The 14,810-nt window shown below is 42.3% G+C and overlaps 1 protein-coding gene across 3 annotated transcripts in view; it reads right to left on the reverse strand.

Annotated features, from left to right (window-relative positions):
- KIAA1211 (KIAA1211 ortholog) overlaps positions 1–14,810 on the reverse strand; it is a 114,147-nt gene that overhangs the window by 98,058 nt on the left and 1,279 nt on the right. The gene's annotated exons all lie outside the window — the stretch shown is intronic.

A 14,810-nucleotide genomic window follows, 5' to 3' on the forward strand; every position in this document is an offset into this window, starting at 1 on the left:
CATCACTTGTAGCACTGCTCTAAATAGACCACTGGAAACTCATCGCAGCTTTTTTAGCCTTGAAGTCCAGCCAGACAACACATTAATGACAAAAGTATCAGATCTGCCCAAACTACAGAGAAAACAATTTCCAAGGACATTCTCAGTTGAGGGGGTATCCTGCACTCTGTGCAAAGCAGGAGCACAGTCTTACATAGCTCCATCAGCTGAATAGTGGCTGCAGAAGGCGTTCCTCACTCTCATGTCTATGCTATCTAGCTATAAGTATACTCAAGCAAAAAGGGAAAAAAGGTTTCTTTCAACTATCAGCTTTTCATTACACATCTCCGTGTGACACACAGCCCAAGGGATCCAGCTTAGTTTTTTTTTTCTTCATATAAATATGCTACAGAAGGCTTGATGGTGGGACTCTCTGACCCTCTCTCCAAGTGTCAGCCACTCTGTTCTGCAATGGACACAGCCACTGAATGCTCCTGGCACCAGCCAGCACCTGGCACTGGGCTGCTGTGAGTCAGGTTCCACAATCTCTGCCCTGGGTGCACAGGGGAAGCATGGGGTAGCATCCTGTTGCAGCCCAGCCAATTCCCCACTGAGGGGGCAGAAAGATGTTCACGTCCCTGGACAGAGGAGGGAATTTCCCCGTTACATTGACAGGGAAAATGTGCTACAGTGCTGTATTCCATCAGCTGAAAACCTGCGTAGGTGGCCATAGAGCAAACCAGGCTTGGTTTCCATTGTCATGCCTGCATTGGTTTATAGGAGTTACAGTGGTTTAGGAGAGTAACTCCAAGCCTTGCCTGCTCCAGCACCCCTTCCTTAGCCCAAGTTAACTCTCACATCCTCACCTCACTCTTTAAACACGACTACAAGAACTCAAAAGAGCCATACTGCAAGCAAGGCTGCATAAAGCCCGGTTACATTTATGCTTGAAACACCTAGTTCATGACAAATGACTTCAGCTACACAGACTGTGATAACTACACAGATGTTAACTCTAACTTGAGGACATTTCCTTCCTATGACAGAGGAATGCATTTCCAGCTGAACTGTAAGATGTCAGATTCACAGCAAAACAGCCAGCATGCTTCCTTCTTTAAAATTTCTACTTTGGAAGAGCAGCCATTTCAGCCTATTCATCTATATGTGAAAGTAATAGTTAAAAAGCAGTAGATGAAAATTGCCTCTTGCTTATCTGCATACAAAACTGAAGACATTGGCAAACAGGCTAAACAGCCTTTAAAGAGCTGTTAGGCAAACACAAGGTTTGACCAATCTACCTGTCCTAACCCACCACGAGCAGAATGAACGCTTCCACACCAGACGTGTTTGATGCTTTCACTGACGCCCTGCTCCTGAGAGCAGCCTGGATAAATAGCACAGTGACTGTTTCCTTGGGGTGACTGAATACACTGTGCTGTATCCCAGCTTGCCACACGGTGCAGAATCTTGTGACCCAGAGCAACTTACTCTGTTGTCAGGTGTAGCACAATAACTGCTTTCAGCACAGAAACTGTTTTCTGACATTATATATTGTCAACTCCATTTGCAAATAACCAACTTGATATGATGGAAGGCAAGCACAGCAAACTGGAGCTGCCTGACGGCAAGTCTACCTTGAACAGCTGGGTCACAGATTCACTGCCAAATTTTGTAGTTCATCACGTCTAATCTGCAACACATAGCAAACCACTGAAATATGAGAAATGCCATGTAAAACCAATAGCAGCTTATGATGCAAGGTGCAGAGTCTACCAATTCTCCCTGCTGTTTTGAAAGCTCTTCCTTTGCTACACTCAGCCAATATTACGCAACTCTGCTCATTTGCTGTCTTGCACTATTTTCTTCTTATACCTTTGCCTTATTCACGACATAAATGAGAGGGTTGCCTCATGTATTAGAAAACACAAATCAGTTTCCCTGGTCCTGCACCACTGGATGCCCCGCACCTGTGAAAAACACCCCCTCAACCTGCAACAGTGCTGTGCTGCTGAAGCCATGGGGAGCATCACAACCCATCCCAGAGCAGAGCAAGGTCTTTGGAGATCAAGCTAAAGCACAATGTTTGCATTAATCGTCCAGCAACTGGAAATTCTTGAGGGAAATAATTTTTTTAAAAAAATCACTGTTGTTTATGTTAAGAGACCAAGGCAAGGCTCACTGATCCTTAAAGTACAAGAGAATTTTGTATAGGCAAGAAAATGTTTCTGCTGTTATGAAGATCCAAAGAGAAGATGCTTGCTTCCACGTGCAAATTAATGAATAAGTGAACTAAGAATTTGTTTTCGCAAATCCCGATGCTCTTCTGAACTGAAAGCCCAAAACTGGTGCTCCAGGATTTCTGCCTTAACCCAGATTTGTTTACTTGACTCATGAATCTTTCAGAATGGTGAGAGAACAGTTTCTCTGGAGCCTTTGCTTTTGTTGTTTCCTCTTTGTGCAAGGTCAGCCTGAAGCCAACACAACTAAAACCGACCTCGCTCCCAGACATGTCACTGTGACCTCTGATTTATTTTAGACAGCAAATTTAACATCTCTTTTGAGCTGTCATAACTAAGCCATCAATTCTTGCAGGTGCTAGCAAGGATCTGATCTCTCTTCATCTACAAAACCAGAATTGTTGCTGTCAAACCTCCTTATCTTCCACGTTGAGTGGAAGAACTTGCTGTTTGCTGGCCTAGCATAACGGAGCTACAGCCTCAGTGCTGCCACTGCCCCTGCTGCCTTGGAACACAAGCACAACACGTGTGCCACGCATATTAAGCACAAACATGGACTGGCATATGCACACATATCATGAAAAATACGAGAACATTTTCAGAATCTTGTGTTTTTATTTATGCGCTCAAGAGAAATGTATTCCCTGTGAACTCCAGTTACACACCACAAATATATCCCTTTGTTCAATCTAGAAGCATAAAAGCACCAAACAACATAATAACCGTGCTGTCAAATTAGCAGATGAAGTGATGCTGCGCATACTGCACAGACAATCATGCAGAGGAACACAGTGGTTAATTCCTCAGTCTGAAGTTACACCAAATGTGAAAGCCAACACTACTACAAAGGCATTTGACCCATAGTTCTGCCTTTGGGCAGTCTTTGGTCACAGCCAACCCGGTATTCCTCCTCTGCCAACTTAATGTCCTGAGTCATTTTCCGTCCCACACTGGGCATTAAATCACTTTGCACTGCTTTTCTACACATAGATAAGCTTTGTCTGCATGAAAAGGAAAAATGCAATGAATAGTGCATAGACTTTAATTTTGATTTGACCTAGATCATTTACTAAACAACTTAAATAGGCTGAGCTAAAACAAAAATGAAAAAATATTCATGACGCCTTTCAATTAAGTCAAGTTTAAAATATCTTCTCAGATCCAGCTGTCACCAACCTTCCTAAAAAGCCTTTTTCTAAAGAAGGAGATAGACTTGGGGGGAGCATTACTCTTTGCAGTGCTTCAGCAATTAGCAGCTGCAGAAAAAAATCCCCCATGCTGAGGAAATGCCCACCTGCCCGCAACTAACCTTGCAGGTTAGTTGCAAAAAGGACATGTAGGCTTATACTCCTCAAAGCAAATGGCTGTTCACATTCACCCAATATCAGGGGAAGCCAGCCAGCACCAGGCTGGAAAATGCACTGTCCCTTAGCATGGTGCCTGCGCAGCAAGCAAGGACAGGATCTGTGGAAGGCTCCTAAGCAGTGACACAGTTTTTTGGACTGCAGCTTTTTCATGTGCCCTGCTAACTTGGAGAGCAGCTGGAGTTCATGCTGAAAATGCAGATAATCTCAAAGGTTGAATTATCCCCTCCCTATTGCAAGCAGAGAAACTCTAGCTTTCTTGGGGAAATGTTTGTATACTGTTTCTTATTTTGCATGATGACAGTGATTGACATGACACTAATGCTATGTTAAACTGTTCATAGTTAAAAACAGATATAGATGTAGGAAGAGAAGCAAAGAGCAAACAAACCATCTGTTTCTTTCAGAAAAAAAAAGGGGGGGAAATCTGAATATCTAGAATTTACTTGATTTTTGAATGAAGTTTATGAACCTTGGCAGAAAAGGTTTTCATACAGTGGGAAACAGATTTGAGAAACAGATGCGCCTAACCACATAGAATCCTATATATTATTATATGTTTATTTATTTTACAAGACAGTAATAGCACAGCTGATGAGGAAACTATTCACATAAAGCAATGCTGATCAGTGCCTTTGGTGAGCAAGTCTGTTGTATGTTATCCTGACAACTACATGAGGCTGCTGAAGCCTGGCCTGCGTCTTAAATAGCCCACATTGACCAGAGAATGCCTTTGATGTGTAAAAAACAGTGTGCCAAGGATTGGCTGTAATTGGCTTTATGAACAGGAGAGCTGTCACAGCACGTGAAATATTAAAACGGAAATATAAAGTTAGTTGCCCTCTGGCAGACATCAGAATTTATAGGAAAAAAAAATTTCCTAAAGGAAAATACTCTTCTCTACTACAGTGTTATTTGATATAATATGCTCGAGTTACAAATGTCAAACCACTGTAGCGTACATTAACTTGCGAACCATTTCTTGTTAAAATACTAAGCAGTCGTGGCACCAGTATATTAAGTATGTTATTAATGCATTAAGTAATAGTGGAGCAAAAATCCAAGTACCAGACGGGTAGCCAATCAGAGCTAAAATTGCCTTAGGCATTCATTATTACCCGATCTTTACTATGTTCTCATGTGAAGAAGAACAGATTATCAATGCAGTGCAAATATTTCCCACTGTGAACCAGCTCCGAATTCCCCTTCAGATACAGTTTATAGAAAAACTACAAAGAAAGACGAAATATCCACTGTGAACAGATAAGTGCTTGTGACGGCCCCAGGCAGCCTGGGCAGGGGTAGCCACACTGCAACACGCTGCGGAGAGCCAGGTCCAACAGGGTCAGTCCCAGTGTGCCCTCCGTTAGAGACATGATTGGGTTTTACATCAGTCCCTAGGCACAGAGCAGACAGACACAGCAACAATACAGCATGCTGATGGGCAGGATCCTATGGAAGAATTTGGGACTGGTGATGAACATTAGTTCCTTAAATATTTAAAAAAAAAAAAAAAAAAGGAATCTTCTGCAGGGCAAATGAGGCACTTTTGTTCGTTGATAAATTAAAAAATATATGTTAAATAAAGTTGAACATCATGATACTGGAGTCTCAGGAAAAAATGCAAAATATTAGCAAAGTTTGCAGTTGATAAAATAAAAACATGAATATCAGTTATTTTTCAAAAAAAATCTACGCCAAATATGACAACACTGTATGAAAACAGAAAGAATCATACCACACTTATCACACCCTAGCAAAACCTTAGGCACTCCATTAACAGAAAAGGAAAAAAAAATTAGGCATGAGTTGCAAAAATGGCACCAACTTGGAGAAAGGCCAGAGGTATGAGGGCAAGAGAAGGAGAGCATACGTTGCTGACATGAAACCAAATATATGTGCGGCAAAGCACCGTTACTCCTCTTAATCGTTCTTGAACTTAACAAAGCATTTTACAGCAAGGATAAAACCCGGTGACCAGTGGAGCTGCTCCAGCAGCGACATTCTCTCAAGCTCAGCTGCGCTTCACTTGTTCTCAGGAAGTAAGAGAACAAGTCAGGGAACTGGGTTCACAACTGTGTGCACCTGGACCAGGAGCGCACACAAGGGCAAGAGTGTAACTTGTTCACTATATGTACATCAGATTTTTTTTGCCATTTAACTAAGAAAGACAACTGTCATTTCATTTATTGTGAGGCGCATGCATTTTGTGTGTCTGTAGCAAATATGCATTTATAGGGAATCTAGGGGCTGACTACCAGGTAGCTGCAGTTGTTTGCAGTCACCTGTATCTGCGTCCTACATTGCAGAGACTCTCCTGTGGTACTTCATAAAAATTTGTAAGGTAAACATTGCTGGGATGTTTTTGGAGAGCAACCTTTGAGCATTAAATGAAGAGCTCACTTACTCCATTTCCAAACTCCACAAAATTATAAAGTACCAGCAAACAGTGTACTCATTCTGTCACCCAATGAAAGGCCTGAAAACAGCCATTGGTCTTTTAGTCCACATGTTTTTATGGAGACAAAACTGTCCCATCTCCACATACCAAGAGGTAATTAGATAAAATATACTGAAATACATCTTTCATTAATGAAAGGAATGCCATCAGCTTGTTACCTGCCCAGGAAAACAGCCACATTAGTTACTTGCTCACCCTTCTCACAGCCTGTTCCTGTACTTGGTCACCCTCGAAGTCTTTCTTTTTCATGTTCATATGGAACTTTCTGTGTCCGAGTTCATACTCATTGCCCCTTGTCCTGTCACTGGGCAACACTGAAAAGAGCCTGGCCCCATCCACTTTACATCCACCCTTTAGATATACGTAAGCATTTACAAGATCCCCTCCCAGTCTCCTCCAGGCTGAACAGCCCCAGGTCAGAGATGCTCCAGGCCCCTGCTCATCTTTGAACTAGGTAGCTGTCAACGGTTTACAGGCGTTTGGCCCGGTTCTGTGATGAAGGGGATGGGGGATCCACGGGCCCACACCCCGGGAAAAGGGAAAAGGGGAAAAAGGTAAGGAGATGGCCCTGAGAGCAAAGAACAGCGACAACAATCTGAGGAGAAACAAACTAATTTACTAAATAAGATATCGGAATGCAAAACAACACACTATAGTACAATATAATTACAATTTAAGCTGATAAATCCAATGCAGAGAGAGAGGATGTCCCAAAATCAAGGTAGGCCTTACTCTACTACTGACGATAAGACGGCTGGAGAGCGAGGTGCTGCCAAGACGAGAGACGGCGGAAAAAGGGACGAGGTCTCGTGATCTGCAAGTTTTTATACTGCGATCTTTTATCTTTTCCCTGTGGCTGGAAATGGTAACAGAGGAGCAAAGTACCATGTGGAATGTAGTAGTCCTTCTCTTCTGAGAACCAGGTACATTCACTACATGATGTTATGATGTGGAATACCAATAACCGAAAATCATAAAACCATGACAGTAGCCAAGAACTGGACACAGTACTCTAGATGCATCTTCACCAGGGCAGAGTAGAGGTGGAGGATCACCTCCCTTGACCTGCTGGCCATGTTTTTTTTAATGCACCTCAGGATCCCATTGGCCTTCTTGGCCGCACAGGCACACTGCTGGCTCATGGCCAACCTGTTATTCACCAGGACACCCAGGTCCTTCTCTGCACAGCTTCTCTGCAGTTGCTTGGCCCCTAACCTGCAACCAATGCATGCAGTTATTCCTCCCAAGGAGGGGAAGGAATTGGGTAATTCTTTGTAACAAGGAGTTTCATCTCCAAATTTTAAAGATTGTTTTGAAAATCAGGCCAAACTGCCTCACTGTTACTGAGTGATAGCAATGATGGACAGTCCTAACAGTATTATTAGGAAGGCTTGGAAAGTTACAGTCAGGAAAGGGCATAAAACAGAACTCCAGGCAGCCTCTTTGTTTGCAGACTGACAGGTAAAAAAAAAAAAAAAAAATCACAAGAAAGAGCTGAAACTTAAGTGATAAGAGAACTGTGGGTAATTGCAATTAATTGCTGAGGAGAGCAAAGCTGGCTTCGCTGTCCCTGCAGATGCAGAATACAACACAAGCTCCATCCATGGAGCGCTAAGACCAAAAGCAAACATATACAGAGTGGCACGCATGAAGGTCACCAGACAGCAATTTGAAAGAAGAGACTCTGCTAGAGACCTGCCCAGCTCCAGCCCCAAAGCACATTTGTCCTTCTGCAGGTCTGTTTGTGATGGTACAGCTATATTTAACAGACATACTGTTGTATGAGAGCTACTCTGAAAGTAACACCTCCTGTTTTATTATGTTGACCCATGACACCAGAGGTGGATGTTGGTGGTATGGCTGTAGAGGTTGACCCTTAGCATCAATATTCCATTACATTTTGTTGCCCCATGACAGATAGCAGCTGAGGGGCATTCTAACAAAATGGCGTCTGACATGGAAGTGAAAGAAGGATCATGCAGGCAACATCTTCCTAGCAATTATGCCATCACATCAGCATTTATTGACAAAAGAAGAGATGACATCTCATGTTTTTCCATATATGCACACAATGCAGTGTCACTGTCCACCAGAAATTGAACACGCATACTTGTTAGGAAACGGAACTGCCCGGCATCCCTTCTGAATGGCGCAACACCAGCATATATGTGCAGAAGGTACTCCCACAGTGATTTTACAGCAACACAACGAGCTCTCCTTTTCACCAAGGCAGCACAACCACTGCTTGGATGTGGGTCAGGCATAAACAGGCATTTCCACCTAAGTGTTGCATAGGACTTCCCATAACCAAAAAAAGTTCAAATGTGACCACAAAATTGTGATCCACCTGTCACAAGGGTCTTTAAGATTTAAAACAGTACAAAGCCAAATGTAACAGTACAAAGTCTTTGTGTGCATTACAGGGTTTACCTACACATGCAGTCGCTCACATCAGTATAGATTGTCTGCTCTAGTGCTGGCAAAATGTCAAGTGTAAGCCGAGCAGGTCCCCCAGTCCTCCATGGAGACATCTCTGGGTCATCTGCCAATTTGCAAATCTAGGACAATACTTGCACATTCTGTCCTGCAACACATGGTTAGATGAGCCTTTCACTACATTCAGCATGACATCCAAGGGATCAAAGCTTTGCAGTGTGAGCTGCAGAAGGCTCTGTTCCTCCTCAGGAGAACTGTCCTTCACTGAGCAGTCACTGCTGTAAGGATAAAGAGCCACTCTTCTCTCCCAGAAATGGACAACTATTGCCCCAAATAGCCTGGAAGAGAATCTCAGAACCACCTAGTGTTGAAATGGCCTGTTCTGGTCTTGACTCTATGCCAAATTGAAGGTTATTTCTCCAAGTAGAGAAACCACAACTTGTAAATCAGTAGTCTGCAGATAACACTGTGCAGAACAGGACCCAGCCACTGTCACCATTCAGTCTGACAAACCAAAGCATTCAACTGCCCTTTGAAATTACTAATGGGCCTTCATCTTCTCGTTTTCTCCTTCTGACAATATAAAATAGTGCCGCAAAAAACATCTAGGTGGTGAAAAAATGTATTTAAGTGATGTCTCTGGTTTGTAGCTTCTGGTTGGAAGGGCTGCTGAGGAGTGCCTTTAACTGATGGAAAGTGTGCCACAGCACTGAGGTGCTCCAAAGGTTATCTACTTAATGTTTTTCAACTGCACTGGTAGATATGACAAAGGCTACTGTGCAGTGTCCACAAACCTCATCCCACTATCACCCTTTCACCACTGCCGCTACACCAGTGCTGTTCCTCCTGCATCCACGCCAGCCTGTAACCCAAACCGGGCAGCCAGCAGGCCCTCCATCCCATCTCAGGAAACACAATCACCTGAAGCACAAAGTTTATTAAATACCAGGAGATTGTATCAGGATACAGAACCCAGTAACTCATGACAGTGTTCAGCAGGCTGTGTGGGCGCTTGAAAGATAAACTGCCAGAAAAAAAATATAGCAGAGTTGCTTAGTACAATCCACCCTTGCACTGGCAGCAGGGAGAGATGGAACAGAGTGGTTAGAAATAATACCAAACCCCCATGTACAAGATGAGGGTGCCATTCACTCCTCCAAACACAAGCAGCAGTGAGTGCCAAAGCTTCCGGGCTGGGAGCAGAGCACTGTGCCTCATCACAGCCCCCAGACAGGCCAACACTGGCTACTGATGAATATCTACAGGTTTGGAACAGAATCTTTGAAAGAAAAGGAAAAATCAGCCACATTTTTTCTTTCCTAGCAACTTCTGATGCTCTGACAGCTCTGTGAAAGCTGATGACACGATTTCTTCTGAAGAAAGGTATGAAAAAGTGCCTTATTTGCCACTAGAAGCAGAAATAGGAAGCTAAGGCTTTTTTGATCTTCTTGTCATAAGAGGCTGCTCCGTTCCATGTCATTTACAGGGTTGGGAAGTAATAGCTAGTGCTTCATATTAAGCTAGGTGAGAATTAGAGACTGGTCTTTACATCACAATCTCCATTACTTGCTGAAGTTAAAAAAAAAGAAAAAAAACCCACACAAATGTTTGAAAAAGTCAGAATTGCAATAACAAGCCTTAATTAGTTTTCAGTGCCTTTAGCTAAGCTTATCATTCAAATGAATGAAAATGCTTTAATTAAGCCACCTTCTAACTCAATTTCTTCAGATGTCTTCCTGCTTCTGCAATAAATGACGCAGATGCCAGAGACCACAGCTTCTGCCAGCACACAGCTCCAATTCCCATTGAGAACATGCATGCAGACACACACAGGATGGCTGAGGTTGGCAAGGCCCTCTGGGTCCATCTGGTCCCACCCCTGCTCCAGCATGGACACCTAGAGCAGGTGCCCAGAACCACATCCAGACAGTTTCTGAAGATCTCCAAGGAGGAGTCTCCAAAGCCTCTGGGCAGCCTGTGCTAGTGCTCTATCACTCGCACAGTGAAGTTTTCCCTCATATTCTGATGGAATCTCTTGCGTTTCAGTTTGTTGCCATTTGCCTCCTATCTTGTCATCTGCCCCGAAGCCTAAGTTCCCCCTTCCCTTTCTTCACGTCTTGTGTTCGTGTACTATCCTACTCATCACACAGTCTTTTTTCTTGTGAAATCTGTATCAGTGCTCTCCAATTCCTATCTCTTTCCCTCTGCCACCCAGATTTCAGGTTAGGTTCCTCCCAAAGCACTTCAGTCCCTCAAACTTCCTTCTTTCACAGTGGTTCTTCTGCTGGTGTCTGGGCAGAAAGGAATGGATGTGAGACTTGCTCCAAACTTACAATCTCTCTTTTAGGATCATCTCTGCTCACACACCTGCTCTTTTTGGAGAACATCACATACAGGTAAGCCGTCCAATAAAAGTATTTGTGAGGGGACAAGTCACAATGTGGTCAACACCAGGAAGCAAAGTGTTGGGGTTTCACAGGCCTAGGGGAAACCTCAATGAGTTATCTATCCCAATTCTTCGCTCCTGAAAGAATCAACTACATTTACACTGTTCCCAACTAACATTCCAGCAGTTAATGATTCTAAAATCCTCAAAACCCCAATTCAGTGACCAATTCCGTCGTTCAGTTTCACTAATGCTGAACCCATTACATATCCTCTAAGCCAGCACAGGTGTGGAGAATGCTGCATCACAGCGGCTCTGTGATGTTTGACGATTACCATGATGTGCTCACCTTGCCACTCTTCTTTGCTTAGAACTGAAACAACCCCACTCCTTTCAACCTTTCTTCAAAGCCCATACTTTTTAAGCATCCTATTGTTTTAATTCCTCTCCTCAGGATTCTCTCCAATGTGTCTGTATCTTTCTTGAAGTGTTCATTCCAACTGGATACAGCAATATAGGCGATGAGGATTGTTGCAAGGCTGGAAGTATCGCTTCCTATATCCTATTTGCACATCACAATTCCAGGCTTTTCTCTACCGCAGCAGCGTGACTTTGTTTATTTAGCACCACAACTCATCACAAACCACAGATCTTCTAAAGAACTACCACCTAATCCTATAACCACAGTATCTTTGTCCTATCGAATAACTTAACTTGAATTCTGTCTCCAGAACATTCACGGTCCCTCTCCAACTACATGCCAACTGCAGATGCAGTAAGCGCCACCAAAGTCACCACTACAAACGCTTTGTAGTACTGAGTGTTAATGAGAAACACGGAAATTCTCACTTTATTTGCTAAAGTTTTCACAGATGAACGTGTGAAAACTACAATATTCTGAAGACGAGACCAAAAATTTGTGCAAGTTTTCATGAAGATGGTAAAAATACAGACCTCTCAGAAGAGGTCACTGCCTTAGCAGAACCTGAAGCCTAGAAGGAAACCAGAGTGATACCTCTCTCTTTTTTTTTTTTTTTTTTAAACAAAGGTATATGGTGACCTACAGCTCACATAGTTAAGACTTAAAGTTTTACAGCAAACAAATTTTTTTAGAGGAGACAGTTCAATATTGTTGGCAGATGGCCCCACAACCTAACTATATTATGCGTGCGCCAACATATACCCACAGATGTAAAAGGGTTTCAATCAATATTTTTCTTTCCCTTCTACATTGTGCCAAACTGTTCCACAGATCACTTTGTATCTTCATTTTTCTCTGCTAAATAGTTTCACATGTGAATTTATCAAAGATCACAGGGAAAGACTGCATGTTACTTCGAACAAAATCAACTTGCTTTGAAGAGCCACATGAAAGCACCCTGTACAGCTCAGTTCTTCCCATCCCACTCCCTCCACATCTCCAGTTCACAGCAAACTTCATCTCCCCTGTGCAGCACGCTGCCACAGCAGCCTCACCACCCATTGCCAGGTTCATCAAGCTGCTCAGCTCTGACTGGTGGCTTTCAGAATAAGCTGAGCAATGAAAAAAGATGTGCAAGCAGGTCAACAATGCACGCACTGCATTTTGCGCATCTGAGCACTAGAGCACCAGGAAAGCTTTTATATGAAAATGACCTGAATAAATAGGTTTTCTGAAGGCAATACAGTTGAAGAAAATTAAGCTAGATAGTTGTTATCACTAAAATGATAGAGCTGGCAATTTCAAAGCATTTTGGGGATGTGAAGTGCTTGACTTTAATGATTTCACTCTCTAACAGTTAGTTACCACAGCTGAATGCGGTCAACAGAAAGGCAATAATTACAATGGCTCAGCTACAGCACCTGGTCCGATGAACTGAGATCAGCTGTACGTTCTTAAATAAGCCTCTTTGAGGTATGAAACTTGTATTTCTGAAATTTGGCAAGCGGAATCCACACAAACGAGAAATTAAACTGTCTTTAAAAATGCGTGGATGTAGAGCACACATTTATCGTAGCATTTGAATTACATTCATTTAACAAGTGTGGTACAACTGCAGTATAAGCTATTTACCCAGGATAATACACAGTAAGACCCTTATATTTTTCTTCCCCCCAGACTTAATTAAACAAATCACTGTGATTCAGCCTACGTAACATGCTGGCTCTTGATTATTAATCAAAATTGATACATAACAAGCCAATTTTATTCCTTTGTAGGACATCATAAATGTAAATGCTAAAAGTAAACTAAGAGCAAATGTTGTACGCTTCTGACAAAACGTATTTTTGTTCTTAAACAAAGAAACTGTGTAATATGCAAGGCAGAGAAGCGCGAGGAGTGCCTCCAGGAAGTGGTATGAAACAATAAGTGCAAGGTCGACACAGCAATCATTGTTTCCTAAAGACAGATCTCAGAGAATCACCACGGAAACAAACACACTTCTCATCCAACTCTGACCGAACAGATAAAAAACAGAACTTGGCCTGTCCAGCGGTAGTACTAATGTGATTACAGTTCATGCTGCAACGTTATGTGGCATTCTATCACATTATGTGAAACCAATGAATTCTATTCCAACATGCATTTCAGACCACTTTATTAAATCCTACTCAAACACATAGGATCAATGAAAGCATATATGCGGTCAGAACAGCTCCACATCTACACCGCACCAAAGGCAGTTCCATACAACCGCACTGCCCCGAGGCTGTTGATGCCAAAGGAACTGACCGTACTTTTCTAAATGCCAGTAGTAGGCTTGTCTGTATTTGCTATAATTCTCTTATTTGGGCCTTTACAGAACAAAGGCTGTACACTGATTTTGTGTGAGGAAAATAAAATTCCTCCTGACAACCAGTGTCAGCTATTTTCATATATAAATCATTCAGAATCTGAAAACATTTCTTGTCCTGGCTTGTAAGGAAAAGTCATGTTGCAGACATTTAGACAGATGCTGTCTATGTAAAAATTCCATGTAAAACAACAACAAAATACATTCATGTTCATGAACTGATCATCACAATTCACCCAATGCTTATTATGTCAGGTATTTCATATTTTACAAGACCTTTCCTGACATCTGCAATCAATGTATACTGAAATAAGGCTGAGCTCCATTGCTCACAAGGATATATCAATTTTCAGTGACTGAGATACCTGGCAAAGCAGTATTCAGAATGGCTGTGTGGCAAAGCAGGAGAAAACCCTAAGAACTTCAGAATTCTCATTGCTGTAATCAGAACTGGGAAACTAAAAATTTGTAGTATCTGCAATTAAAATAACATCTTACTGCCAAAGTATCAGTCCCTTTTGAAATTAAACCTGTTCTGTTTAAGTTGGCAGCGAGTGGATGCTAAAATAAAAAAAATATTTGTGTAATGGATTTGATAATCCAAATGGATTATCAGCTCAGCCCCACTGCCACCTGCATAACCTCACATGACAACAAATCAAGATCACCTGTAAGAAACAAACTTTAAGAAATAAAATATGAGAAAGGTGATGTCTTATCACAGAACATCACAAGACATTCCCTGTTTGGATCAAGCGTGTCTGCCATCACTGCGCTCTTATCAATGACATTATTTAGCATATGCAATAAGAAAAACTGTTGTTGCTCACAAGCGTGAATCAGTGCTCTCTAAAATGCAGGATTGTCCAAGCGGGTATTTGAAAAGGCTCCTTATTTTGAGGAGGGGATGCCTTGAGATACGTTTTCCTACTGGAGAAAACCCAATGGCAACTGGCAGCAATCTCTTTGCAACATGCCATATTTATTAATAAAGATTTCTGGGTAATGCTCATAATTATCCAGAAACTGTGGCATAAATAATCGTACCAATCACTTTCATGTAAAGTTTCAATAAACTCACAGTGTTCTGCTCAGGATCATTGTTGGAATGAACTACCCAACCCAAACACAACCTCCAAACCTCTGGACCAATACCAGCCAAGGAAGAGCTGG

This window comes from Numida meleagris, chromosome 4 (assembly GCF_002078875.1).
Source record: "Numida meleagris isolate 19003 breed g44 Domestic line chromosome 4, NumMel1.0, whole genome shotgun sequence".
NCBI classification, from domain to species: Eukaryota; Metazoa; Chordata; class Aves; order Galliformes; family Numididae; genus Numida; species Numida meleagris.